Genomic DNA, 27934 nt, shown 5'->3' with positions numbered 1-27934 from the left:
CGCCTCCTAAAGCATGTCTTAAAAATATTTTGCATATTTTATATTAATAACTCTTATTATTTTCATTCTGAAGTAAACTAATACAAACTATTAATTTTTAATGCTATAGATGGTGAAGGAGATAAATGGAAGCGTTGAAAGGAGATAAAGCGTGAATGAAGATTTTGGTGAATATAATATAACAAGATATTAGAAAAATTAGTAAATATCGAATAGGAAGTTGACTTAGATTATTGGAAGTACTATTATTAAAAAGTAGACTGACTAGAGCTTTATCTGCTCCCTAAATATATTTTGTTTACTAAAGAAGATAATGAGTTTACTTTGAAATTAATCTAGTTTACTTTTAGAGTTTCTTTAAACAAAGAGTAGTATTGAATGGGTTGAATATAATTTTTTATTGTTGTTACCAAACTGCCTTCACAATCCATCCAAGCTTGATTTTTACTTTTGGAATAATGTGATTTTGTTCGAGTAGTCTACTGAAATTTTCCAGCGTTTGAGAACGGATGATTCCGTCCCTAGTTTAAGTGTTTTCTTTTTAAGTAGTTTCATTTACTTTTGGGAGTACTTTATCTACTTTAAGAGAAATTCTAATTTGTAGCCTTTAATTTTTGTCACTTAGTTTTGGTAGCCAACTTTTTTTGTAATTATAAAAATGGCCTTATGTTGTTAATTATTACCTAAAATTACATTAATGAGGATTTTTGCTTAAATTTTGATTGAAAACCATCCATGGTTGTGTTTTAGTAGCGAATTAAAAGGAAGAACAATACAAAAAGTGTAGTAATAAACTAAACATCTTCACCTCTCCTCCCATTTGTCTCCCTTTCTCTCTCCACTCCATATATCCCCAATCTAGTACTCATACGTGATACGCCTTCGATTTCTATGCCCATCATCATTATTTCAACCTCTTGCGTCGCCAACAACACCATCAAAGACAACTACTTGGCCTTGACCAATATTTTCTTTTGGGGTTTTTGTCGTAGTGTAGGTTGTAAGATGTTTGTGAGGAAGGGAGTTAAAAACAGAACCATGGTTTGATATTTCACCCAAAATATATGGAAAAAACTTATTGATGTCATGTTGGAATATTAAATAAAAACACAAGGCTAGTTCTAGAGTTTCAGTTTTTTATTGACTACCAAAACTAAGTGTCAAGAATTGAGGGCTACTAATGGAATTTTCCTTTATAAAATGATCAATCAAACTTGTTAATCTGAATAATTCTATCTCAAAACGGGTTACAATTTTTTCAATAATAGAGTAGTGCCAATATGAGCGGCAATCTCCAAAAAAGTAAACAAAGAATCATTGAAAGTAGGTAAAGAATTATTTAAAGTAAATATATTGAAATTTAAATTAAAATTAAAATTAAAAAGAAAGGTGGTAGGATTGTACTAAATATTAAAAACACATTTAACAAAAAAAAAAAATACTAAATACAAGGTTACTTTGTAATCCAAAGTTAATCAAAATAAAATTACGAATAATCCTACTTGAAAAGCATAAATTAAAAACCTCTTCGGAGTTCTCTTAAAGCTCCATAATAAAAGATTATGACCGACTTTTTATAGGAAATATCCTTTATTGTACAGCTAGTTCCAATGCTATAGTTTGTTAATTACTGCACCGTAAGATCCTCAAACGCAAAACTAGCAGAAACCCGCAAGTGCATAAATAATTGGTGCAAACTCAGATATTGATTAGTATAAAGTGAACAAAGAATAAGTAAAAGTAAAATAAAATGAAAGTAAAATTAAGTTGATAAATTAAAAGTAAAAGTAGATGAATTAAAAATAAAAGTAAATAAAACTAAAATAAAGAAAACAGAAATTCAGCAGTACCCACTGTCATTTGGTTGAACTTGGTTCATCCTCAGAGCCTGATTAGTAGAAAGTAAATAAAGAATTAGTAAAAGTAAATGAATTAAAAGTAAAAGTAAATGAAATTAGAATAAAGAAAAAAAATTCAGCAGTACCCACTATCATTTGTTTAGACAATTACGGCTGTCGTGGTTTACCTTTGACTGGCCACAAGCTTTGCATGTACGTCCCTTCTTTGTAGTGGTATTCACTTCCAAATCTATCTCTTTTGCACTCTTTAGCCTCTTGGAACTTCTTCCGGATCCCTTGTTAAGACAAACATTAGGAGGGAGAACATCAACCTCCCCAGACTTTGAGCCAACAAGTAGCTCAAGTATATCAGCATCAGAAGCAGTTTGATCTTTCCTAGTTCCCTCGCCTTCACCACACTTCTTTTTCTTCAATTCCTCCTCAATCACACTTATTTTCTCAACTAATTCAAACAAATTATCTTCTGTTTCCTTGGACAAACTCACGCAAGAAATCATTTTAGACCAACAATCAGAGAGAAGTTGTTTTTTTCTATCACTCCTTGCAGAATCTTCCACAAATGGCCAACCTTCGAAATTAGAAATTGGTCGCTTAAGGGCATCTTTTGACCAACGACGCAACAAATATTTATATGGAATTTCACATAAGAACTTGCCCTTCATTATACACAAGATATGTCTACACAATATCCCTTCACTCTCAAACTTTCTACAACTGCATGTAGTATCATTCAAACTCGTGTTGAAGGTAACATCATAATTCTTGCGCCTCTCATTATCATAAACAACAAAAAACTCTTCACCATCACCATAACATGAATTTCAACTCTCTATACCACATGAAAAACATGTTGCCTCACATTCTTGTTGAAAGTCATAAAAAGGTGTGTGTGTGTATAAAATAAGGATGCATGCTTTTCTAATTGTAAAGGAGTAACAAGTGAAGGAAGATTTTTGGATTTTTTAACCAACTCACCTTGTTCATGTCATTGGGCATCAAGCACGCTATCATAACGTAGAGCAAACTCAACTAAAGTGACATGTGGATTTGTAAAATGACAGAAGAAATTGTTTTCCCCTTCAGAACGAGAAGTAACTCGCAACAAGCCACCCATTAAAAGATCTCTAAAGTAAGCTGGGATCCATTTATGTTTGATCTTAAACATATAACTAAGCTAATCATGATTTTCTAAACTAAATTCTTTCATCACCGCTTGCCAGCCGGATACAAACTCAGTTGGATCCAAATCAGAATTCCATACCACTGCATTTATCTTCTTCAAAAAATAAGTTTCTCTGCATAGGAAAGGGGCAACTTTATCAGGAACCTTACGCATTATATGCCACATACATAAACGTGGTTTAGTTGTTTTAAACACTTTCTCTATATCAATTGAAATAGCAGGATCTTGATCCATGAGTAAACAACAAGGTTCACAATTACCCATGCACTTCAAAAATGTCTCAAACAACCAAACAAAAGAGTTAGTATCTTCTTTTGACAACAAAGCTGAACCAAAAGCGACACACTTTTTGTGGTGATCAACCCCAATTAAAGGAGAAAAAACTAAAAAATATTTATTTGTATCATATGTACTATCAAAAGTGACAACATCCCCAAATAATGTTGTAGACACCTAAATCGTGTCTCCCCATTGGGATGATGACGATACCATTATCCTTGCTAGGTGGTTGGAACAACTCCGCGCGAAAGTCCCAATTGCTAAAACATATTCCAAAATTCAAGATCCAAAATCCAATTCCCGAGAACGTTCCCATTACGGAACTCGGTACAAAATCCAATTTCCAAAAATCAATTTCAAAATCCAAGTATACTATCTCACCCAATGGACCACTCCATTGGTTTTACAAGACCTTTTCCAGTCAAAATGGCACTAAGCAATCCAAATTCGGGCGCCGACCCACAAAACCGAGCAAGGCGGGCCTCGTCTCGTAAAACCGAATTCAAAAACCCAAAAACGGCTAGTTTTTAGTCGCAAAATCAAAGCCTTAACCATTAAGAAAATTCTACGTGCCAAAATTCGTACATTTCGTACAAAGGTACGCTCACTAAAAGCCAAACGCAAGGACGGCGTCATCGTCCTTGCTTGGCGTCTTCTGTGCCACGTCAGCGACGCCAGGTGCCGTTGCTGCGCTGGGCGCAGCTGTCATCTGGCGTTTAGCCATCCAATTTTCTATTTAAACCCTGATTTCCAAGCACTTTGGGGCACCAAATTACAATCAGAACGTCGTAATTCTGAAATTTCCCCTCAAAATTCAAATACAAAAAACTTCAAAAATCTCATACAAATCTCAAGTTTTCAAGCAATTGGGAGCTCCAAGAGGAATTCTAACCTAAACCTAACTAGGTAATTCCGAATCCCATTCCTAATCTACTATGTTTCTATAATTTCTCTTTCAAAATGATTAGTAAAGTTGCCACTTTTACTCTTAAAAGTGTCACTTACAACAATCACACATTTTTACAAAATCAACACTTTCTTTGATTCAAATACAAAGTTATGGATTCAATGATGTTTAAGGTTATTTGTAATCACTTCCTTAAACTAGAATCATCTTCAAAATATAGAGTAAACAAAGGTGAGGCCTTTTTAATATTTAAAGGTCGAATATTTGAGATTCAAGACTCCTCTTTTCAATATTCAAGTCCAAGTTTCATCGTCAAGATTCTATGATGTTTAAGGTTGTTTGTAATCACTTCCTTAAACTAGAATCATTTCAAATTATGGAGCACATCAAAGGTGAAAGCTTTTCAACATTAAAAGGTCTAATCTGTAAGATTCAAGACTCCTCATTTCAATATTCAAGTACAAGTTTAATTTTCATGATTCTTTGATGTTTAAGGTTGTTTGTAATCACTTCCTTGAACTAGAATCATTTCAAGATATGGAGCATATAAAAGATGAAACCTTTTCAACATTAAAAGGTCTAATATTTGAGATTCAAGACTCCTAAGTTCAATATTCAAGTTCAATATTCAAGATTCAATATTTCAAGTTCAATTTCTATGTCCAAAATCTAAGACACTTTTGGATGAGCAACTTGTCCTAAAGTTGAGATTTTTAGACTTGAATCCGTGTCGGACGCACTTATTAAAAAGTCGTTTGGCGTTCGGATCTCAAATACAATAGTTCAATTTCAATATCGCATCTTTTCAATTATGCACTTCAATACCGCAATTTCAATAATGCCTTTCAATTATGCACCTCAATACCGCAATTTCAATAATGCCTTTAAATATTGCACCTTTCAATTCTGTTTTTACTATTTATGCAACTTTACTTGCCTAGTCCTTCTAGGCATTGTGGTTTCCCACCTAGTCCTTTCCTAGGTGGTGATGTATCTTTACTAATTACGCATTTATTTTCTATTGTGATGTTGCTTTACTTGTTTATTGCTTTCATCACCTCAAATGCTAAATACAACAAAATGCAAGGTTACGCCACGCTTAACAAAGATAATTTCTCGGACAAACCGACCTTAGGTTTCCTTAAATTAACTTTAAAGCAAAGTGGTCACAATACAAAGTAGAAATTCTATGTGCTAAAATTCTAAATCCAAACCCATATAGTGTCATGACTAGGGTTATTCGAAAATGTTCTATGCCATGCATTTGTATACATTTTCTAAGGCTCTCGGAATAAGCATCTCTTTCCCTTGCCCGGATCTCACCCATCTGTTTCTAAGATTCAATGCCTTATCCAATATAAAGTCAATTTTGGTCTTTTCAGACGGGACCCTTAAAATTGTTTGGTGGCGACTCCTTCGAAATCCAAAAACATACAATGCTCCAAACCTTTATTCTGGTATGGGAAATACAAAAGAGCACGAAAAAACCCCCTACAAATGCCTAATTTTTCCTATTGATTGAATCAGCCCAAAAAGCACGAGTAAGATGTCTATGCTCGTCAACACAATAATTAAAGTAGAAACCCCCATTAGAAGCATGTACTTTCCTCTCAAAATTTTCCTTGAACATAGACCCGTCTTTATCGCCTATATAAACTTTCAAATCACAAAAAACATTTTTAAAATCAGTTTTTGTACCACGAACATTGTTATAAATTCCACAATGTTCTTTACTCATCCTATAGGACTTAACAGGCCCTATGTTCAATTTGGCATTATTAAAAATAAATTTCTTTTGCACCTGAGTCAACTGCCTGGACTCTTTACTAAAGGGTATAGAGCTCGGGGTTAATAAAGGATGAGAATGGATCTCATGAAAATAATAAATCATGTATTTACCACCCGAACTATACCGTAACCGAATACAAGCAGAGCAACCAGAACGTGTCACACTTCTTTTCCGCATTTGACTACACTCAGCATCCTGATTTCTAGGCTTGGGTTGAAAATAACCTTGCTTAGTATAAATCAAATATTTGAGATATCGCTTCAACAATTTCTTCTCCAACAGTATTTTTTTGCTTTTTATCAGTCCCATTGCGCATCTGAAAACCACAGTGAGTAGCATAAACTTTATATAAAGATTCAGCCGCTTTTAAAGAATCAAAAATCATACCCACAATAGGTTTAAGATGATGCGAACAGCCTGCAATGTACTCCTTGGATCCTTTAGGGGAGTAACACACCCTAGGTGAGTTGATGAGGCTTGCAGTAACATCATTACTAGTTGAATCATTAATCTCTGTAACTGAATTTAACACAGAAGTAGGTAATACTCCAACACCCTCGCTCATTTTATGGAAATATATAAACAAAACACAAAGTAAGACAACATTACGAAAAGTAAAGAAATTATTAGCAAAGATTAACACAACATCGAGTAAAAGTAAACACAATATAATGAAAAGTAAACACATCATACACAAAAAGTAAACAAAAAATAATGAAAAGTAAACACAGCATCGACAAAAGTAAACACAACATCAGAAAAAGTAAACACAACATCAACAAACTAATAACAACTAAAAACCCTAATATCACTTGTTCGAAAATAAAAATTGAAAAGGGGATTACCTGGGCAACGGAAGAAACGAAAAACAAATCCCAGAATCTGAATTTAGAAGAAGAGGATATGAGAAACAAGGAGGAAGAAATTGACAGAGGGAGAGAGTGAGAGAATTTGCCCGACATTTTCTCTCTTTTGCTCTCTGCTTCGTAAGCTCTTTCCTCCACGGCTACAAAATGAAAAAATCCAACTAAATAACTCAATAATCCTAGTTTGGTGTTGGATGATTTGAAGACTCCTAATTCTAGTTTGAATCAGGATGAAAAATTTGAAATTATGTCAACTACTCCACATCATACATGTATTTTTAGTGCTTTGATTTTGTTTTTTTTTTCAATTACGAAGTATTAAAACTTAGTTAGGAAATCAACTAAACTTAATTGTAGTTTAAATTGAATATTAAATCGTATTGTTATGCGATTTCTAGTTTGACAGATAAATGTTTTGGATTGATTTGGAAGTTTTCTTAATTGTCTCAAATGGGATTTGAAGTTTGCCCATATTATGTGTAAATGAGCAAATTGAATAATTGGAAGAGAAATGGCGAAAAATATGGTAAAATATGCTCAATTTGAAGGAAATAGGTCCTTCACCCAAGGTGCATTAGTCTAATACCAAGGTTCAGATTAATTACGAACAATTAATTCAGTGAGATCAAGTGATCGGAACAGCTAGCTGGAGCAATGCTTCCGATCAGTGAGTTCAAATCTATATTAGGCTCACAGCTTACTCTTGGATGAACCTATAAGGTCACACCATTGGCATGTAATAGATCATCGGATTAAATGAATCGGAAATTAATTTAATACCTTTTCGGGAATTAGTTCAGAAAAACATAAATATACGATATGACGTTGGATCGGAATCGTATATCGTATCGCGAATATTCGTAAGCTAGGAGAAACGAATAATCTTATCGTATGACGATGATTCGTCAAGTTCTATACGATAAACAATAGCCGTAAGACATTGGTCGCGGATACGAGCAAGGCAAGGCTGCCAGCCCGTCGAGCCAAGCGCGCAAGCGCGCAAGGCCCAACGAGCGCAGCAGCTCGCCTACGCGAGAGCAAGGCCTATAGGCCTGCGGCTAGGCGCGCATGGGACATCAGCAGTGGCATCAAGAAGTATCAAGACCCAAGGCCCATGGTAGAGTTGCTGCGCGCGCTGCTCGTGGGCTTTGTGCGAGAGCTGGCCGGTTGAGGCCTTGTGCCTTGGCTGGTCATGTTATAACCCTTAGGGTTATAACACCTCAACCATCATTATGTTTTTCTACAATTCTAATTACGTACTTTAGTTTAACCTAAATCAAAAGAGAAACCCTAATCTCTTTTCAGCCTCCGTTCAAAATGTTCTTCCCTAAAAGCTAAAATATCTTGAGTGACGTCTAAGCTACGAATCTCAAGACGGATCTGAAGGTGTCGGTGAACCAAGTAGATGAACGACATTTGGAGTTCATTTTCGTGTTTGTGATTCGTTGAACTAGGAAAAACACGCTACAAACGTAAGTTTGCTTGATATGTACTTTATACATGGTTCCTGGCTTTGAGGATTATTCCGCTGCGTTAATATGTTTTAACTGTATTCCCCTATAGTGGTATCATGAGCAACATGTACTATAAGTACCTTTTGGCATGTTAATATGTTTTTGATATTGTCGAATGTTTTCTGAATTTTTCGTAATTTAATAAAAATGTTGTTTTCGTAATTAAACCGAATAATTTTGTTAAAATTATGGAAAATGATTTTTTCGTGCAATTTCGTTTCGAACATTAAAAAAAGTTAAACTTTTTTTTACTATAAGTCGCACAGCAAGCCGCTTGCACGAAGCAAGGGCTGCTGCCCGTATGCGGAACGAATAGGCAAGGCACGCACACGAAGGCAAGCCCAAAGGGCGCTGGCCTTGTGCGCTGTGCCTACGGGCTGCAAGCAAAGCCTTTAGCATGCACAAAGTTGGGCGAAGCCTACGGGATTGCTCAAGGCACGTAACATGCACCGGGCAGCGCCACGACAGCGAGCAAGCTCGCGTGCTAGCGCGCGCTGGCCCGGATGTTGCGACAGCGCAGCGAGCAGCAAGCAGCAGGCTACGAGCAGCGACGAGGCATGGGCAGTGGGCGCGGGCATTGGACCTGTGCGCTACTGCGATGATCGTGCCTGCGCGATGGGTTTGCGCCCTCGTGTTGGTGCGATGCAACAAAGCACTGTGCGTCGTTGGGCTAGGCACTCATCTAGCCCACGATGCATCGATATGTGCATATTTGATTCATTTGGGCTTTTAGACTTAATTTTGCACGAAAGGGCTAACGGTGGACTTTTTATTTATTTAATTTTATTTAACTTGGGAAGGGCCGTGAGTTTAAAAATTTAAAATTAAATTGTCCATATTAAAATATTCGTTTAAGTGGGAGCCATTTAATGAAATTAAATGAAATAATTAATTTTAATTATTGTCGTAGGGCACCATTATTTATAATAAATTAAATTTTGATTAGAATAATTCTAAGGATTAATAATTCAGCATTGATTAATCTTTTAGGACGCGTTTTATGTGAACGTGATTTTTAAATAAATCATGTAAATAATTGCATATTTATTTGGGCCATTCGTTTTAGGACACGAATGGATGAATGCATAGAAAATATTTTATGTATTGCAGGTATTCAAGGTGACTAGTATGGCCAATCTAGGATAGTTAAATACGGTATGCGTACCGTTTTATCTTTGAATGTAATGTTTTAAATATGGTCTGCGTACCATTGAATGTTTGATGTAATTATTTATTTTTCCAAGTGCTTCTAAGAAATTTAGAACTTTAAGTTAGCTTTTGAATGAAGTTCAAGACGATGACAAGTTAACAAGGTGAAGGAAGATTGGATGCTTTAAGACAAAGTTTTGGGCCATACTAGTTCACCAAAAATGAAATTTATTCACTATATATTGTGAATGAATGTATATTATGCATGAATGTTGTTTGTATGCTCGATTAGATTTAGTTCACTAAATAATCAAACCGACATAGAAACAACTAGGTCCAAAGTAATATTGTGCTTATAATTGCTTTCCAAATCTAGCACTTATAATAATCTAAGGATCTAAGGTAGTAGGTTTCCGCCAAAGCTAGGTGCTATTTTAGTTGACTTAGATGAAAAGGTATCCCAAAGGAACACGGTTGTTGTGGTTGTAACTCAAACAACAAAGGCATATGTTGTGGCAAAGGAATAAATTTGAAGGAAATAATGCCCTTTGTCCAAGTATGCATTTAATGTTAAGTCTAATAAATACGGTTCAGTATTAATTAACAAGTTAATAATTCAGTGAGATCAAGTGAGCTGAATGCCTAGCTAGAGGCCGCTTCAGTTCAAGTGGAATTAATGATATTAATCCACAGCTTACTCTTGACTGAACCCGTAGGGTCACACAAATAGTACGTAAACGGATCAAGTATTTAATGGCATTAAATACTCCATCTATGGATATTCAGAATCGACGGATCTTGGTTTCAGTGGGAGCTGAGATCGTCAAAGGCAAACAATGAATACTCCGGAAACGATGATATTGCCGGAAACAGAAATATGGATCGTATCGGAAATATAAATATTATCCAAGTCGTAGATGTTGCCGGAAACGGAAACATGGTACGTATCGGAAAATATTATCGGAAATGGAAATATTGCCGGAATCTGAAATATTGCCGGAAACGGAAATATTGTCGGAATCGGAAATATTATTGGAATCGGAAAATAATTCCGGAAACGGAAACGGAAATATTAAATATTTTTTCGAAACGGAAATTAATCCCGGAATCGGAAATGTTAAATATTGTTCGTATCGGAAATGAATTCCGGAATCGGGAAATTAATCGGAAGCGCGTCGTACGAATTAGCATCGGACGAGATTTGCTAGACGAAGGCCCAGCACGAAGCCAGGCGCGCGTCCAGCAAGCCTGCGCGCCAACACAACGCAGCCAAGGCCACGCCAGCCCCAGCACAAGGCCAAGCCCATTAGGCCAAGGCGCGCTCGCAATGGGGCGGCGAGCTGCGCTCGCGTGGGCAGCGAGGCACGCGTGGGGCGCAAGGCCTGCGTGGGCTGAGCGCCCGCAAGGGTGTGGCTCGTGTGCGTTTATGTTCGATGCAAATCCTAAATCTAATGGGATTCGTTCAATGATTAATTCCTAATCCTAATAGATAGAATTAGTTTAAAAGAGTTTTAATAAAATTCTAATTAAGCTAATTAGTATCATAATAGGATTCTAATTCCCTTTCCATACCCCTATAAATATGTGCCTAGGTTCACAATTTATGGACTAGTTTTTCAAGTATTCAGAGGGACATTTTGAGAGCAAAATTCAGTCATATTGTTGCCCATATTAGCCGAAAATTCCTAGTACCTTAAGGGCGATTCTAGTTGGTCAATCTTAAGGCGGATTCGGACGTGCTGTGGACTTTCTACGGAGGGACGAAACTTGGAGTCCTAAAGACTTGTTCTTGTTCGGTTCGGGCGCAGCTAGGGAGGGCACGCTACAAAGTGTATGCATTCTAGACTAATTATTTGATTATGTGCAATTAATTTGAATCCTGGCATATAGGTTTTTCCGCATGATTTATGTTGTTCATATGTATCATAACATAACAAAATTATGGAATTAATTTATTAACCAAGAGTAATTTGAAGATTACTAGCAATTGATTTTGCTTACCTAGAATCTTGAAAGACTTAAGACATGCCAAAGCTGCTTAAGAATTTATGACTTTTAGGGTCTTGGAATCGTTTCATTCATTATTGACCATGTTTTATTTTTGCATGAATGAACTGTTTAATAGGTTTAATGATTGCGTGAATGCTTTTATCCAAGTTATTAAAGTATGATAAATGTTTTCTTTGCTAGTTCATTTTGTAGAATTGTAAATCTTCAATTTTATTGCGTATGGATAATAGAACTTTGATATTTCCTCGATCGATTGGTAACTAATTTTGAGAGCGATTCTCAAAGAAAAGTAGAATGAGAGCGTATCTTGAATGCTATTTTCTTATAGTGATCTTCATGGTTGTTTTCAAACTAAAATTTGAATGGTAGACCAATTGGACCTCATATATTCAGAATACTGGGTAGTTTTGGAATAATGAAGTATTGAGTTAAAGGCTCATGTATAACCAATGGTTAACAACCAATTTTATTTTGATTCAATAAATAAAAAAAACTCATTGGATGTTGTCATTCAAAGTGAATAAAAGAAAGGGACTTTGTAAGCATAACAAAGTAAGAACCTCAAGCAAAAAGTAAAATCTTTTGGACTATAAGAAAACGTGCTAGAAAGGATAGGAAACGGGAACAAAAGAAATGAATTCAGAAATTCTATTTCTACCTTGAAGTTTATGTTAAAGAGAAACGACTTAGAAAATAAACTCATATGGTATTAGATTACCGCTTGAGGTTCTAACTTTCGTTAATAACTCAAAATCTGGGAGCTAAGTCTGCTTATTGACCTACAAGTGGGAAAAGAAGCAAAGTTGTGCTACATTAATTGTAGGGTCATCATGTTTGTTTTAAAGTACTTCAAAAGGCTGGAACTTGATTGCATTTTGTTCCATTAATCATCATAAACAATTTCTGTTGGACACAGAAAGACTCACATTCAAAGTAAACAAAAACAATCGTTGAGCGTTTATTTGAATGAAATGCTCATTTATGGGTTGAGTCATATGATTGATTAATAAACAAAAAAATCTCTTCACACTCAAACTTCAGAAGGTTCAACTCAAATATTTTGATTTTTGTTCCACATATCTTTGGCAATGTCATACCACAATATCAACAAGACAACATTCTAAGATTCCATGGCATGGTTTTTTGAAAGTTGATTAATTTAAGACATGTGGGTCTTACTTGTTGAACATGACATAAACATGGACTATTGTTAGAAGGTTCTAGACAATTACGTTCATAGACCAAAGATGGATTTTATGACTTACCTATTTCACAAGAATTTGAGAAAATATGGCTATATTTACTCAAGGTGAAATATGTGAAATGCTTCAATGCGATTCACAAAAGGGTATAAAATCAACTTGGCAAGAATTTTGGAACATGTAGACTGGATCAAAGTGATGTTTGCATGAGCCAAGAAAGATTATCTAGATTGTTTATATGGCATTATAACAAGTGAAGCTCCATAAGAATATGGTATGTCCATATGGAGGAATAGAAATCTATTCGATTAATGATAATCACGACTATTTTCCTTTATAGTTTCTAAATGATACTCTCAAGTGACTATGACACTAAACAAAGTTGTCAAAGCTAAGGATAAGATGTCATAAGGATTGAAATTTGGTTCAGTACATCTTTTCAGCAATATATCTAGGCTTTTCAAACCCAGTGGGAGTTAGTGTTTACATCAAACAAACTCAAGAATAGATATATGTTTCTTATGAGCGACTCATAGAAACAAAAGGTATTGATTCTACAACAAATCTGAGAACATATGGTTGTTGCTCTAGATAATGTCTTTTAGGAAACCATCTTATTTCCAAAAAGGCAAGTGGGAGAAAAATGACCTCGAAGTGACCTCAAAAGAACTTCGTGTCAAGCAACAAACAAATGTAGGATACTTAGGAGTCTTTGGAAAAGCTCCGTACTTAGAAGCCTTTGGAAGAGCTTCAGGAAGACTTTGGAAGTTCTTCAAGAGAATCCTAACACTCAAAGGACTTGAGTAATGTCTTTATAGACAGTAAAGTTTAATGTTCAATACCTAGGTAAATCAGATACGGAATAGAATTCAACCAAGATAGATACATAGATATCTTGAGGAATGAAAACTATGAAGACTTTGGAAGTGCTTCAAAAACATACGACTTACAGGTTAGCTACGATGAATTAAAAATCCCAAGTATGGTTTGAGGCCATCAAAAACATAAGTATGGTTTGAGGCCATCAAAAACATAAGTATGGTTTGAGGCCATTTTATCCGAAGTATCTTCATCTTAAAGAATCAAATCTATAATTTGGTTCATTTGCATAAAGGGTTCACTCCCATTAGTTGCAAACATGTTTTCTAAACATACAACGTTGATTTGTAGACACCTAAATCGTGTCTCCCCATTGGGATGATAACGATACCATTCTCCTTGTTAGGTGGTTGGAACAACTCCGTGCGGAAGTCCCAATTTCTAGAAAACTTTCCAAAATCCAAGAGCCACTGTCCAAACCCCGAGGCCGTTCCCATCACGAAACTCGGTACAAAATACAACTTCCAAAAATCAATTTCAAAATCCAAGTACAATCTCACCCAATGGACCACTCCATTGGTTTTACAAGGCCTTTTCCAGTCGAAATGAAACTAAGCAATCCAAATTAGGGCGCCAACCCACAAAACCGAGCAAGCCGGGCCTCGTCCCGTAAAATCGAATTCAAAAACCGAAAACGGCTAGTTTTTAGTCGCAAGCTTCCTTAATCCCGAAGCAAGACTACATGCCAAACAACGTACAATTCGTAAAAAGGTACGCCCACTACAAGCCAAGCACAAGGACGACATCTTCGTCCTTGTTTGGCAGCTTCTGTGCCACGTCAGCGTCGCTGGACGCTGGCGTCAGCTGGCGTTTAGCCCTTCATTTTCCTATTTAAACCCCTAATTTTCAGCATTTTAGGGAGGCAATATACAATCAGAACGTCGTAATACAAAAATGGCTCCTCAAAATTTAAAGTACAAAACTCTTCAAAAACTTCATACAAATCCGAAAATTCTAAGCAATTGGGAGCTCCAAGAGGAATTCTAGCTTAAACCTAACTAGGTATTTCCGAATCCCAATCCTAATCTACAATGTTTCTATGATTCCTATTGCAAAATGATTAGCAAAGTTGGCACTTTTATTCTTAAATGTGTCACTTGCAACAATCACATACTCTTACAAAATCAACACTTTCTATGATACAAAATACAAAGTTTCAAGATTCAATGATGTTTAAGGTCGTTTGTAATTACTTCCTTAAACTAGAATCACTTTCAAACCATGGAGTAATCAAAGGTGAGGCATTTTCAATGTTAAAATGTCTAATCTTTGAGATTCAAAACTCCATTTTTTCAATATACAAGTTCAAGTTTCCAAATTTCAAGATTCAATGATGTTTAAGGTTGTTTGTAATCACTTCCTTAAACTAGAATCACTTCAATACTTGGAGCATATCAAAGATGAAATCTTTTCAACATTAAGATATTTAATCTTTGAGATTCAAGACTCTTTATTTCAATATACAAGTTCAATGTTCAATATTCAACATTTCAAGTTCAATTTCTATGTTCAAAATCTAAGACACTTTAGGTTGAGCAACTTGACCTAAAGTTGAGATTTTTAGCTTTGAATCCGTGTCGGACGCACTTATTCTTAAGGAGTCGTTTGGCGTTCGGATCTCATGTGCTATAGTTAATTTTAATATCGCACTTTTCAATTATGCACTTCACTATCGCAATTCAATAATGCTTTTCAATATTGCACCTTTCAATTCCGCACTTTCAATTATGCAACTTTACTTGCCTAGTCCCTCTAGGCTATGTGGTTTCCCACCTAGTCCCTTTTTTTTTTGGCAAATAAAGTTATTTTATTACCAAAAGGAGAGGGCTAGTAAAAGAACTAGCACAGTGTTAGGCACAAGCCACCAGAACACCAAAAACAACAAGCACAAAGCTAAACACTAGCAAAAAAGGACACCTCTAACACAAACTCAACATAGCAGCTTCTGACTGTCAGTGGCCCTACAAGCCACCCTAAACTGGATATCATGCACTAAATCAGCAGGGCTTCTGCATTGTTGGTTAAACACCATCTCATTTCTCTGAAGCCAAATGCCATAAACACTTTCAGAGAAGAACATCAACAGCAATTTATATCTATCACCAGTTCTTTTAGTAGCTTTCAATATCCAAGCAAGTTCCTGATCAAATGGAGCAGGATTTCTGTGAAACTGCAACTGTTGAAGGATCTTTCCCCACACAGCAGCAGAATATGAGCACTCAAAAAATAGGTGACCAGTAGATTCTGGCATGGTTGAGCAAAGTGGACAACTGTTAGCAGTGACAATCTTCCAAGCTAGCAGCCTATCTCTGGTGGGAAGTCTGTTCCACAGTGCAAGCCAAGTGATAAACACACTCTTAGGGGGAGCTTTATTATTACAGACCACTCTTTTCCAGGGAACTTTGTCATGAACACCAAGGAGATGTTTATACATCAATTTAATGGAGAATTTCCCTTTCTGCACAACAGCATCCCATCCACCAACATCATCAATCAGAGTGTGAGAATCCAGAATCTTCCTCAGTGACCAAGAGATTGTAGCTGGCCATTGAGTGGAAAGAGGCCTGTTTTTAATGTAATAGGTGTGAACCCATCTGCTCCACAATCTGTCTTTTTTGTGAGTTAGAGCCCAAAGCAGCTTAGACACAGCAGCTTTATTCCATAACCCCATTTCCTTAAGGTTCCACCCACCAGCACTTCTAGGAAGACAAAGAGAGTGCCATGCCACCAGGGATCTTTTGGAAGGATCAGTAAGACCAGTCCAAAGGAAAATCCTACAGAAGTTCTGGATTTCCTTTAACACTTTCTTAGGTAAAATAAAGATTTGACACCAGAAAGCTTGCAAACTAAGCAAGATTGCTTGAACCAACTGAAGTCTACCAGCATAAGAGAGATGCCTAGCTGTCCAAGACTTAGCTCTAGCCACCACCTTGTCAATCAAAGTTCTGCATTGGTTATAAACCAGTTTTTTAGTAGAGAGTGGAACACCAAGATACCTAAAGGGGAATTGCCCCTCTGGAATATGAACTGCATCAAGAATAGCAGCTTTGGTAGCAGCAGAAACCCCACCAATGTAAATGTTACTCTTGTCCAAATTAGCTTCAAGACCTGAAGCTCTTGAAAAATTATTGAAAGCAGCAAAAAGCATCTCAACTGACAGAGTATCAGCTCTTGAGAACATAAGAAGATCATCAGCAAACATCAAGTGTGTGAGGGCCAACTTCTCACACTTAGGGTGGAAATTGAAATCTGGCAAATTCTGCAGCTGTTGTAAGTGTCTTGTAAGATATTCCATACCAATAGCAAAGAGAAATGGAGACATTGGATCACCCTGTCTCAATCCCTTCTTTGCTCTGAAGGGTTGTGATGGCTTCCCATTGATCAAAATGCTATAAGAAACAGTAGAGATACAGGTGAAAACCCACCTCACAAAGCACACAGGAAACCCAAGTTCCACCATAACACTTTTCAGATAAGACCACTCAATGGAATCATAAGCTTTCTTCAAATCCACCTTTATGAGACACCTTAGAGAGATGTGAGTTCTGGTATAACCTTTGATCAGCTCAGTTGCTAGGAGAATATTATCAGAGATTTGCCTGCCAGGAATAAAGCCAGATTGAGCTTCATTCACAACATCACCAATAACACTCTGCATCCTGGTTGTGAGAATCTTTGCCACTAGCTTATAGATAACAGTACATCAAGCTATAGGCCTAAAATCCTTAACCTTAGAAGGGTTAGGAACCTTAGGGACAAGAGTAATGGAAGTAAAGTTGAATTGAGGCAGCATAGTGTTAGTTCTGAAAACTTTAAGTACAGCTTTATACACATCAGCCTTAATAACATTCCAAGTTCTTTTAAAGAAAACAGCATTGAACCCATCAAGGCCAGGGGCTTTGTCATCACCAATCCCTTTAAGAGCTTGGTCAATTTCTAAAGTGGTTACCTCTCTGGATAGCCATTGTTTAGCAGGAATACTGAGAGTACTACCACTTCTCAAAGTAGGAATGTGAACTGCAGGCAAGGACTGAGCAGCTGACCCAAGCAATTTTTTATAAAAACCAACAATTTCACCCTGAATAGCATCAGCTTCAACCAATTTGTTTCCACAATCATCAAACAGAACTGTAATCCTGTTTTGCCTATTCCTTTCCTTGACAGAAGAGAAGAAGAAATGGTGATTAGAGTCCCCCACTTGGAGCCATTGAATTCTTAATTTTTGCCTCAAAGCAATTTCATCCACCCTAAGCCATTTCCTCAAATTATCAGCGAAAGTTCTCTCTTGTTCAAACAACTCAGGAGAAGGAGTAGTTTGAAGAGAGGTTTGGACTATCTCTAGCTGAGATCTAGCCATTTCAATTCTCTCTTTGATGCCAGCAAACTCTTCAGAATGCAGAGCTTTCAACTTGTGCTTCACAAGGTTCAAATTAGACCACAAACTAAACATAGCAGAACCTGTTTTCCCTCTGGTACCCCAACTATTCTCTATCAGAGAAGCAAACTTACTATGATCTGCAAGGTAATTCAGGAATCTAAAAGGTTTGCCTCCCTCCATTTTATCACGTAAACAGTTCACCAAGAGTGGAGAGTGGTCAGAAATGGAAGAGTTGAGATATTGAACAGGAACACCACTAAACTTATGGATCCAACCAGCATTACCAAGCCCCCAATCAATTCTACTAGCTGTTTTCCCATCACCAGAACCTTTATGCCATGAGAAATAGTGACCCACACTTTGTAGGGGACAAAGACCAGCAGTCAAAATGAACTCATTAAAATCTTTGGTTTCAGCAATAGAAACCTGAGAGCCATTAATCCTATCAGTGTCAGACAAGAGGGAATTAAAGTCACCAGATAAGAGCCAAGGGTGAGAACCAACACTAGGGAGAATAAGCACAAGGGAGTGCCAAAGATCCTTCCTAGTTTCAATGGTTTGCAAACCATAGACTGCTGTAAAGAAGAAAGAAATATCACCAGTTCTATCCCTAATCACACAGTGCAAAAACTGCTCATGAGTATGCAGAATTGACAGATCAACTTCTGATGGTTGCCAACCCAACCAGATCCTGCCTCTAGGATTCAAGCTATAATTGTTCTCCCAACTCCAGTGTCTACCAAGTTTAGAAGACAACCTAGGAAATTTAGCTATTTTTACTCTAGTTTCTAATAAAGCAATGATATTAACATTGTTAACTTGCAACAGATGCTTTACCTCTGAAGCTTTAACAGGATCATTAAAGCCTCTCACATTCCAAGTACATACGTTAACCTTCTTCATGAGGTTCATGTGAGGTATTCTGCACAATCACACCATCAGTATCCATTTCTCCAGAGATCTCCTTGAATCCAAATCACCAGAAAGCACAGTGAAAGGATTACTAGGGCTCAAATTCCTCATCCTGCTAGGTCCCCTAGCTCTCCTTGTTACAATGTTCCAATCTTGGCCACTAGTTTGAACTACAGGTGGATTATGATGGGGAGTAAGGATCCCCCCTGTCTGTTGCTGTGGGGCTGAAACATGCTGCTGAGTTGGCTTAGCCACCCAAACCTTCTTTACAGCTGGTTTAGGAGCTACATTAGAGGGCTTGGTACAATCATGGCCTGCTGTATTGCACTTTTTACAATAGAGGGGTTTCCAATCATACACTACAGCCTGTTTGAACACAACTCCCCTAGCATCTTCAATCCAAACATGGTCTGGTAACACAGTAGTAATATCCATCTCAATCAAAACCCTGGCAAATGAAACTCTCTCCTGCTTTGTTGTACACTCATCAGCACACAAGGGAACCCCCAACAAACTACTGATCCTAGCAATGCAAAGGCAAATTAGGAAATTTAACCCACAAGGGAATCACTTTGAGAACCTCCTCATAGAAGTTGAAATCTGCTGCCCATGGCTTAATGATCACTGGCTTACCATAAAAGGTGTAAGGACCCCCTGCAACAATGCGATTCTTATCCTCAATGCACTCAAATCTAATGATAAAGTACCCTTCATCATGAAAAAACACTTGAGGAGTAGCAACTTCACTCCACACAGTAGCCATAAATCTCCTTACAGAGGCCAAAGTTGGTGATTCTCCTACAACATACATAACTAAAGAAGCTTGCCATTTATCAGCCATAGTGGCAAGCTCAGATTGCTGCAGTTGTGCTACTTTTTTCCCATCTTTAACCAAAGGTGTCACAAATTCCAGGGGAGCTCCTTTGGAAGCAAGCTTAGCCCCAGCAAATAGATTCACCCATGGTTCCTTAACAGTTCCCCCCTCCTTAGGAACCTGTGTCGAACCACTAGGAGAAGCTTGATGCTTCAATGGTTGACCAATAACACCCACATGACCAGAGTTTCGAAAAACAGAGTCCGTACTACACTAAGGAATCAAATTCCCCTGCCCAGTGAGCCCCAACGATTGATTCAAAGCAATAATGGTGTCATGAAGAGCTTTAGGAATCATACCAGCCGAGGAGTGCACTAGATTGGAGTAAAAAAGTTCTTCATTCTCAGAGTTCGTCGCGCTATTTGCAGCAGCTGGGTTCGATTTTTGGCCCCCTTCTGGAACCAAAAGAGACTCATTTCTAGGGTTAGACTGAGCGGAAACATCCTCCGAAGCCATTGGTGAAGTTACAATCAAGCTAGCCTTCTTCTTCTTCTTCGCCATTGGTGAAGGTGGCGCACGTTAGTAAACACCCTTAACGTACACCCTCTCAGCTTGGGGGAGAAGAAAACTGATTACCTAGTCCCTTTCTAGGTGGTGATGTATTTTACTAATTACGCATCTATTTTCTATTGTGATGTTGCTTTACTTGTTTATTGCTTTCATCAACTCACATGATAAATACAAAATGCAAAGTTACACCACGCTTAACAAAGATAATTTCTTGGACAAACCGGCCTTAGGTTCCCTTGAATTAACTTTAAAACGAAGTGGTCACAATACAAAGTAGAAATTCTATTTGTGAAAGTTCTAAATTCAAACCCACATATGAAGGAAATATGTCCTTCACCCAAGGTGCATTAAGTCTAATACCAAGGTTCAGATTAATTGCGAACAATTAATTCAGTGAGATCAAGTGATCGGAACAGCTAGCTGGAGCAACGCTTCCGATCAGTGAGTTCTAATGAATATTAAACTCACAACTTACTCTTGACTGAACCAACAAGGTCACACCAATGACACGTAACAGATCACCGAATTAAATGAATCGGAAATTCATTTAATAGCTTTTCGGGAATTAGTTGGAAAACGTATTATACGATACGACCTTGCGTCGGAATCGTATATCGTATCGCGAATATTTGTAAGCTGGGCGACACGAATAAATCGTATCGTACGACGGTGATTCTTCGTATACGAAACGATAAATAATATCGGAAATATATTAATCGCAAATACGAAGGGCATCGGAGTTGCCGGCCCGTCGAGCCAAGCACGGAAGCGTGCAATATCCAACGAGCCAGCAAGCTCGCGAGCAAAGGTGAGAAGCCAGCCCACTGGGCGCGAGCATGCAACATCACACAACAACAACAACACGCAAGCGACGAGCGAGCAGGCCCATGGCTCAAGTGCTCGGCGCGCGCGCGCTGTGGGCTTCGGCCTGCAGTGTGTGTTGCTGGGCGGCGGGCTGTGGTCCGTGCGCTCGTGTGTGTGGCCGGTCAAGGCTTGTTAAGTCTTGGCCGGTTACATCATTTAATACAACAGGTTAATTGTATTTTCCAACACACACAATTCAGTCATACTAAAACCCTAGAGTCACAGAGAACCCTAATTCTCTCTGTGCCTCCAAAGTGAGTTTTCCCAAAAGCAAAGTATCTTGATCGATTGTCTAAGCTACGATAATCAAGACAGATCTGATCGTGTTGGTGAACCAAGTAGAGGAACGATAAGTGGAGTTCTAAGTTCATGTTCGTTGACAATTTGTGGAAACCACGCTTCAAACGTAAGTATGCTTAATCTGTGCTTTATACATGCTTCCTGGCTTTGGGGATTGTTTCCGCACATGTTATTATTTTTAACCGTATTCCCCAACAGTGGTATCATGAGCCTTATGTATTCAAAGCATATTTTAGCATGATTTATTTGTTTTCGCATCTGTCGAAAATTTGGGATTTTTTTTTGAATTTTCGGAATTATTATGAATTATTGGATGAATTGCATAATAAGCTGTTCCGAAATCAAAAAGATTCATTTTTTCGATTTTTAAAACCCTAATTTGATGGAAAACGATTTTCTAAGATAATTTAATGGGAACGGAATTGCAAAAACAGGCCTCAAAGTGTCGTTTTTTGGGCGTTTTTGTTAATTTTTTAATAAAAATTAAAAGTGTCGGACAGTAACTCAATTAAAAGGTCGACCTAAACTACTTGGAATTGCTTAATATTTTGACACAATGTTGTTGGGTATATTCTTGAGCTATGGTAAAAATTTCAAATTTTTCCGATAAGTATGAATCCTAATTTTGCCTTTCCCCAATTCGTAAAATTTGTAACCCTAATTGATTTTTAAATATTTTTGGTTTAATAATTCGGTTAATTGGGAAAGGGAATATAATTTCATGAGTCAGTGGCTAATTTTAAAAATTATTGGATGATAATTTTGAATAATTTCGTTAATTTTAATCGCACTTAAACCTAATTATTAAAATCTGAAATTTAAATGTTAAAGAACGATTTAAAGTTTTGGATTTTCTTATTTAAAAGTTCAAAATTTTCAAGTTGATTTGTTCGTTCTTAAAAATTTGAATTATGTTAGCCTTGATTTAATAATTACACGAAATTGGATTGTCGTTAAAGTTTATTAAATCGTTAAAAATCATTGTTTTTCGAAAATAAAAATCGTAACTTTTTTGAAAAATAATATTAATGCAAGTTCGTGAAATTAAATTTATTTTTGATTGAGTTGGTCCGTAGGCACGAACCAAAGGCACGAACACGATGTGTGGTGGACGTATGGCTCGACGAGCCATGCGGGCTGCTGTACGAGAGCCGAGCCGCAGCGACACGGGCAACAGCAAGCGAGCTGCGTGCCTCGTGCGCGCTGGGACGAGCTGCAACGAAGCAAGGCGCAAGGCCTGCGACGTCCAGCGCAGCGATTGCACGACGACGAGCGCGCAGGGCAGCGACAAGCTGCGGGCACGCGCACGCGCCAGGCTGCGGGGTGTGCGAGCTTGCTTGTGCGCCTCGTAGGCCACACGCAAGGGCAATGGGCTGGGCGCAAGCCTAGCCCAACTATGCACTTGGACTTTTTTCGTTTGAAAATTGTTTATTTCGTTGGGCCTCGCATATTTGCATTAATTTGGGCTAAAGGGATATTTAATTTAATATTTTATTTGATTGGGCCGGGCCGCGAGTTTTAATTTAATATTTCATAATTAATTATCCGGAATAATTATTGGTTTGAGTGGGAGCCACTAAATGAAATTAAAATGAAATAATTATTTTAATTATTTTCGTAGCTCGCATTATTTTAATTATTCACGTAAATACTTGAATATTTATATGGGCCATTCGTTCTAGCATACGAATGGGTGAATGCATAGAATGTATATTTTATGTAATGCAAGTACTCCAAGTGACTAGTATGGCCATTTAGGATAGTTAAATACGGTATGCATACCGTTCTATCTTTGAATGTAAAGTTTTAAATATGGTCTGCGTACCATGGAAATTTTGATGTAATTTTATTACTTTCAAGTATTTCTAAGTTTAGAACTTTAAGTTAGCATTTGAACGAAGATTCAAGACGATGCCAAGCTAACAAGGAGGTGATGAAGATTGGATGCTTCAAGACAAGATGTTTTGGCCCATACTAGATCACCATTTATTTACATTTAATATATATATATATATATATATATATATATATATATATATATATATATATATATATATATATATATATATTATGCGTGAATGTATGAATGTATGTATGCTTTGCATGAATAGGTTGTTTCTTATGACTCGATTAGATTAAGTTCACTAAATAATCGAACAAACATAGAAACAACTAGGTCCAAAGTAATATTGAGCTTAAAAATTGACTTCCAAATCAAGCACTTACGAAAATCTAAGGATCTAAGGTAGTAGGTTTACGCCAAAGCAGGTGTTATTTTAGTTGACTTAGGTAGTAAGGCATCCCAAAGGAGCACGTTGATTGTGGTTTCAACTCAAACAACAATGACATTATGTTGTGGCAATGGGATAAATTATGGTATTAATTTATTAACCAAGAGTAATTTGGAGATTACTAGAAATAGGTTTTGCTTACCTAAAATCTTAAACTACTTAAGACATGCCAAAGCTGCTTAAGGATTTAGGACTTTTGGGGTCTTGGAATCGTTTCATTCTTTTTGGACCATGTTTTTGCTTTTTGCATGAATGAAATGTTTAATAGCTTTAATGATTGCATGCTTGCTTTTGTTTCAAAGTTATTAAAGTTTATGAATGATTATTATTGCAAATTCTTTTCGATTGTAGTAATCAAAATGGCCGCAATCAAAACACAACTCAAAGTAACCGAAATTCTGGATGTAAAATTGAACCTATCAAACTTTCTTGATTGGGAGAGGAAGCTTCGGCAAGTCCTCAGGTGGAACAACATTGAATATGTAGTTGACCATCCCATCCCCAGCTATTACTCAAAGGATATGACTCCAGAAAAGTACTGTGCGTGGGCGAACCACATGTCGCTAGTGATGGAACTTATTCTTGGCTCTATCCCCAAGGATTGGAGTGCAAGGTTCGTTGCATACGAGCCATGGGCACTCCTAAGGAATCTTAGGGATATATGTCGTGGTAGATTCCAACATGGTGGTCAGCATGTCGACCAATATGTTTTTGTATTGGTAAATTCATTTGAGGATCTAAAGCTTAATGCTCCACTGGGTTGTTGCTTTGACGTCGAAAGACAAAAAGCAAGGGAAAGGGTCATTGATCTTGAAATGACAGAACGGACGCCAATCAGACTCATACAAAGAAAATGGTTGGGCTTCTCAACCGGCTTGAGTTACTTGGTGATCCATTCCCAGATTCTGCAGCTGCGGGAATACTTTTGAATTCTCTTCACCCTGGTTATAAGAAATTCAAATTACTCTATTTCTCCAAGAAAAGGGAGAATACTCTTAGTGAACTAATTTACTTGCTTCATCAGTATGAATTGGGCTTTGTAATTGATAAGCAAGCATCGCTAAAAGTAAAGAGTAAGAAAATCAAGAAATAGGTTCCGGGGAAGATCCAAAGCAAGGGTGCATCTCCATCTACTTCAGGAAGGCAAGTGGCGCCATCCAAGAAGAAGATGAAGAAGGATCGTTCTCCATCTACATCGCAAGCTTCAATTGTAATGAAATTGGTCATTACAAGCGAGATTGCCCCAAACTAAAGGAAGAGAAGAAGGACGGAAACGTTGCTTCTCCTTCAGGTATGTATGTTATACATTGTAATCTTTCTAATTCTACTTCTTGGGTATTAGATACTGGTTGTGGCTCACACTTATGTTCCAATTCGCAGGGACTAAGGAGAAGTAGAAAGCTTGATAAAGGCGAGATGGATCTACGCGTGGGAAATGGAGCACGGATTGCTGCATTAGCCGTAGGATCTTATTTTATTTCTTTGCCTAGTGGTTTTGTTCTGGAACTAGAAAACTGTTACTATGTTCCTAGTAACACCAGAAACATTATTTCCGTTTCAAGTTTGGATTCTAAAGGTTTTAGTTTTCAATTTAAAGACATTAGTTGTTCTTTTTCTTTGAATGGAATGTTTTATGGTTCAGCACAACAAGAAAACGGTCTATACGTGCTAGATACGAGAAAACACGTTTATAACATAAATACTAAAAAGGCTAAAACTGGTGATTCGAATCTCACATTTCTGTGGCATTGTCGATTAGGCCATATAAACACAAAGCGCATGGGATTACTTCAACGGAAAGGAATTCTAGAATCATTCGACTTAGAGAAGATTGATCAATGCGAAACTTGTTTACTTGGCAAAATGACACAGCAACCTTTCTCAAAGGTGGGAGAAAGAGCAAGCGAACTACTAGGGCTAATACATACGGACGTATGTCGGCCTATGTGTACGAAAGCTAGAGGTGAGTTCAGCTATTTCATAACGTTTACGGACGACTTCAGTAGATATGGCTATATTTACTTGATGAAGCACAAGTCTGAATCGTTTGCAAAATTCCGAGAATTTTAAAATGAAGTTGTAACACCCCGACAATTCCCTTTTTCTAAAACAACCCTTTTATAAATATAACTATAGAGAATTATCAAAGTATTATCGCCCGTGTGAAAACGTAACGGCTTATTCAGAATTTTGCAGCGGAAAACATAAAACTAACTTTTAGGTTCATAAATAATCGATTATATTAAGTCCAAAACCAATAAACGGAAATAAGGAAATACGAATAGTACGACAACTTTCAAATCTAAGTTAACAAACCAAATCACTTAATAAAACAAATATAACTACAAGCTCTCTAATCCCGATCCCAATGATGCATCATCTTCAAACCTGTAGATGGGCAACGCTTATGGATCCTTAGAGACTGCTCACCAAAGTTGGGTCATCACAGGATCAATAAGGCATAGCCATGATCAACACACACAAATAAAGCACGTAATCAGCAACAACAAATGAGTCCCAATTAAATCCCTCGGCAATACTTAGCCTAGTTTCATTCTCTCTCCACCACAGACCGGCTTCATCTTTTAGGTAAAGGACACCTTGACCTACTCTCATACTCCTAGGGCAACTCACAGCCTCAAACAGTTTCTCAAACTCCCTAATCCAATTTTCTAAGAAGGTAGGGTCTGATTGCCCCTTGAAGTATGGTGGTTTAACCCTAGCAAGTCTTTCAAACATTTCCCCTACAGAATTGGGGCGCTCAGTTCTTTCCTGAGTCAGCTTTTCCGCCAAGAGGCGAATAGCAACGGCTAGATCATTATTGTTGGCCATTCTAGAACGCGATCTGCAATTAGTATACTCTACTTTAGGTTTGAAACATCACCTATACGTTATCCCATACAATTTAATACTTGAATTGACCATAAAGATCGCCTCAACCAACAATGTTCACATTAATACACATCATTTACGAAGGCACGACAATCGTTTACGAAGGTGCAACGATCGTCTACAAGATGCAATAATCATTGAAAAATAATCATCCTCAATAATTCACGAAAGACATTCACACACTGCACCTAAGGCATAACATTTTGAATCATATTGGTCATGAGGGTCTAGATTGGCCCTCACTTCCTTTATGTACTCAAATCATTTAATATTATTGTGGCAATTAAATTGATCCACAATTCACACTGTGTATGCAACCAATAGAAAAATTAATCCATGACGTGTTACCTAAAGGTTGGGGTATTATGGAATCCTCAAAATAGAATAAAGAACAATTCCTTGAAAACTTTAACTTTTATTGCTAACTCCATAAAGGTTTATTACATCCTTCAGAATAATAAAGAACATTTCAAACTTCAATAAACTTTAACCTTAAACTGTTGTAGCTTTGCTACTTATTCTTTAAAACATAAAAGAGCTAATTAACTATTATGACTTCAAAGTATTTGTGGCCTCTTGCCTATCCATTGCTCCTGAGACTTGCGGAGTGAAATTTAGATCTCAAGATCATCAAACTCTTCCTCAGGGTCTTCATCTTCTTCCATGTCTTCATCTTGATTAGGCTCACTTGCAATCTCCTGTTCACTTTCGAGCTATGCATCTGAATCACTAGAAATCTCAATGGTTGGCTCATGGGCCGCTGGGTTAGGATTCTCTGCCTCAACACCTACATTCTCATTCTCCACAGCTACATCATTTTCCTCTAGGTCATTATTTACACTTACTCCCATAGGTTCTTCTGTAACTACATCTCGAACATGACTCCCTACGATTTTACCGTCTCTAAACCCACTTTCTGCCGCCTCAATAATGGTGGTCAGAATTTCTGAGTCATATTTCCATCTACCATCCCAAGTCCCATACTTAGTTAAGTTTGGAGTTCCATTTTCAGATTGCATGTCTTTAAAGTTTTCCTTGAGTTATAGGTATGGAAATTTGTTAGGTAAGCAATTAATGATAGTGGCTGCTATGGTATCCTTTCTCATTAAGATAGGTTGCCCTTGAACTTTAGCATGGTATTCACATCCAAACACAATTTTCTTCACGTAAATGTCAGGGGTCTCTATATCAAGTTTCTCGAAGGATCCTATGTTGGTATACTTGGAAAGAAACATTTTAATCCTGAAATAAACAATTCCATGTCTCACTAACGATT

This window comes from Spinacia oleracea, chromosome 4 (assembly GCF_020520425.1).
Source record: "Spinacia oleracea cultivar Varoflay chromosome 4, BTI_SOV_V1, whole genome shotgun sequence".
NCBI lineage: Eukaryota > Viridiplantae > Streptophyta > Magnoliopsida > Caryophyllales > Amaranthaceae > Spinacia > Spinacia oleracea.
Note: the sequence above shows the minus strand (reverse complement) of the source record.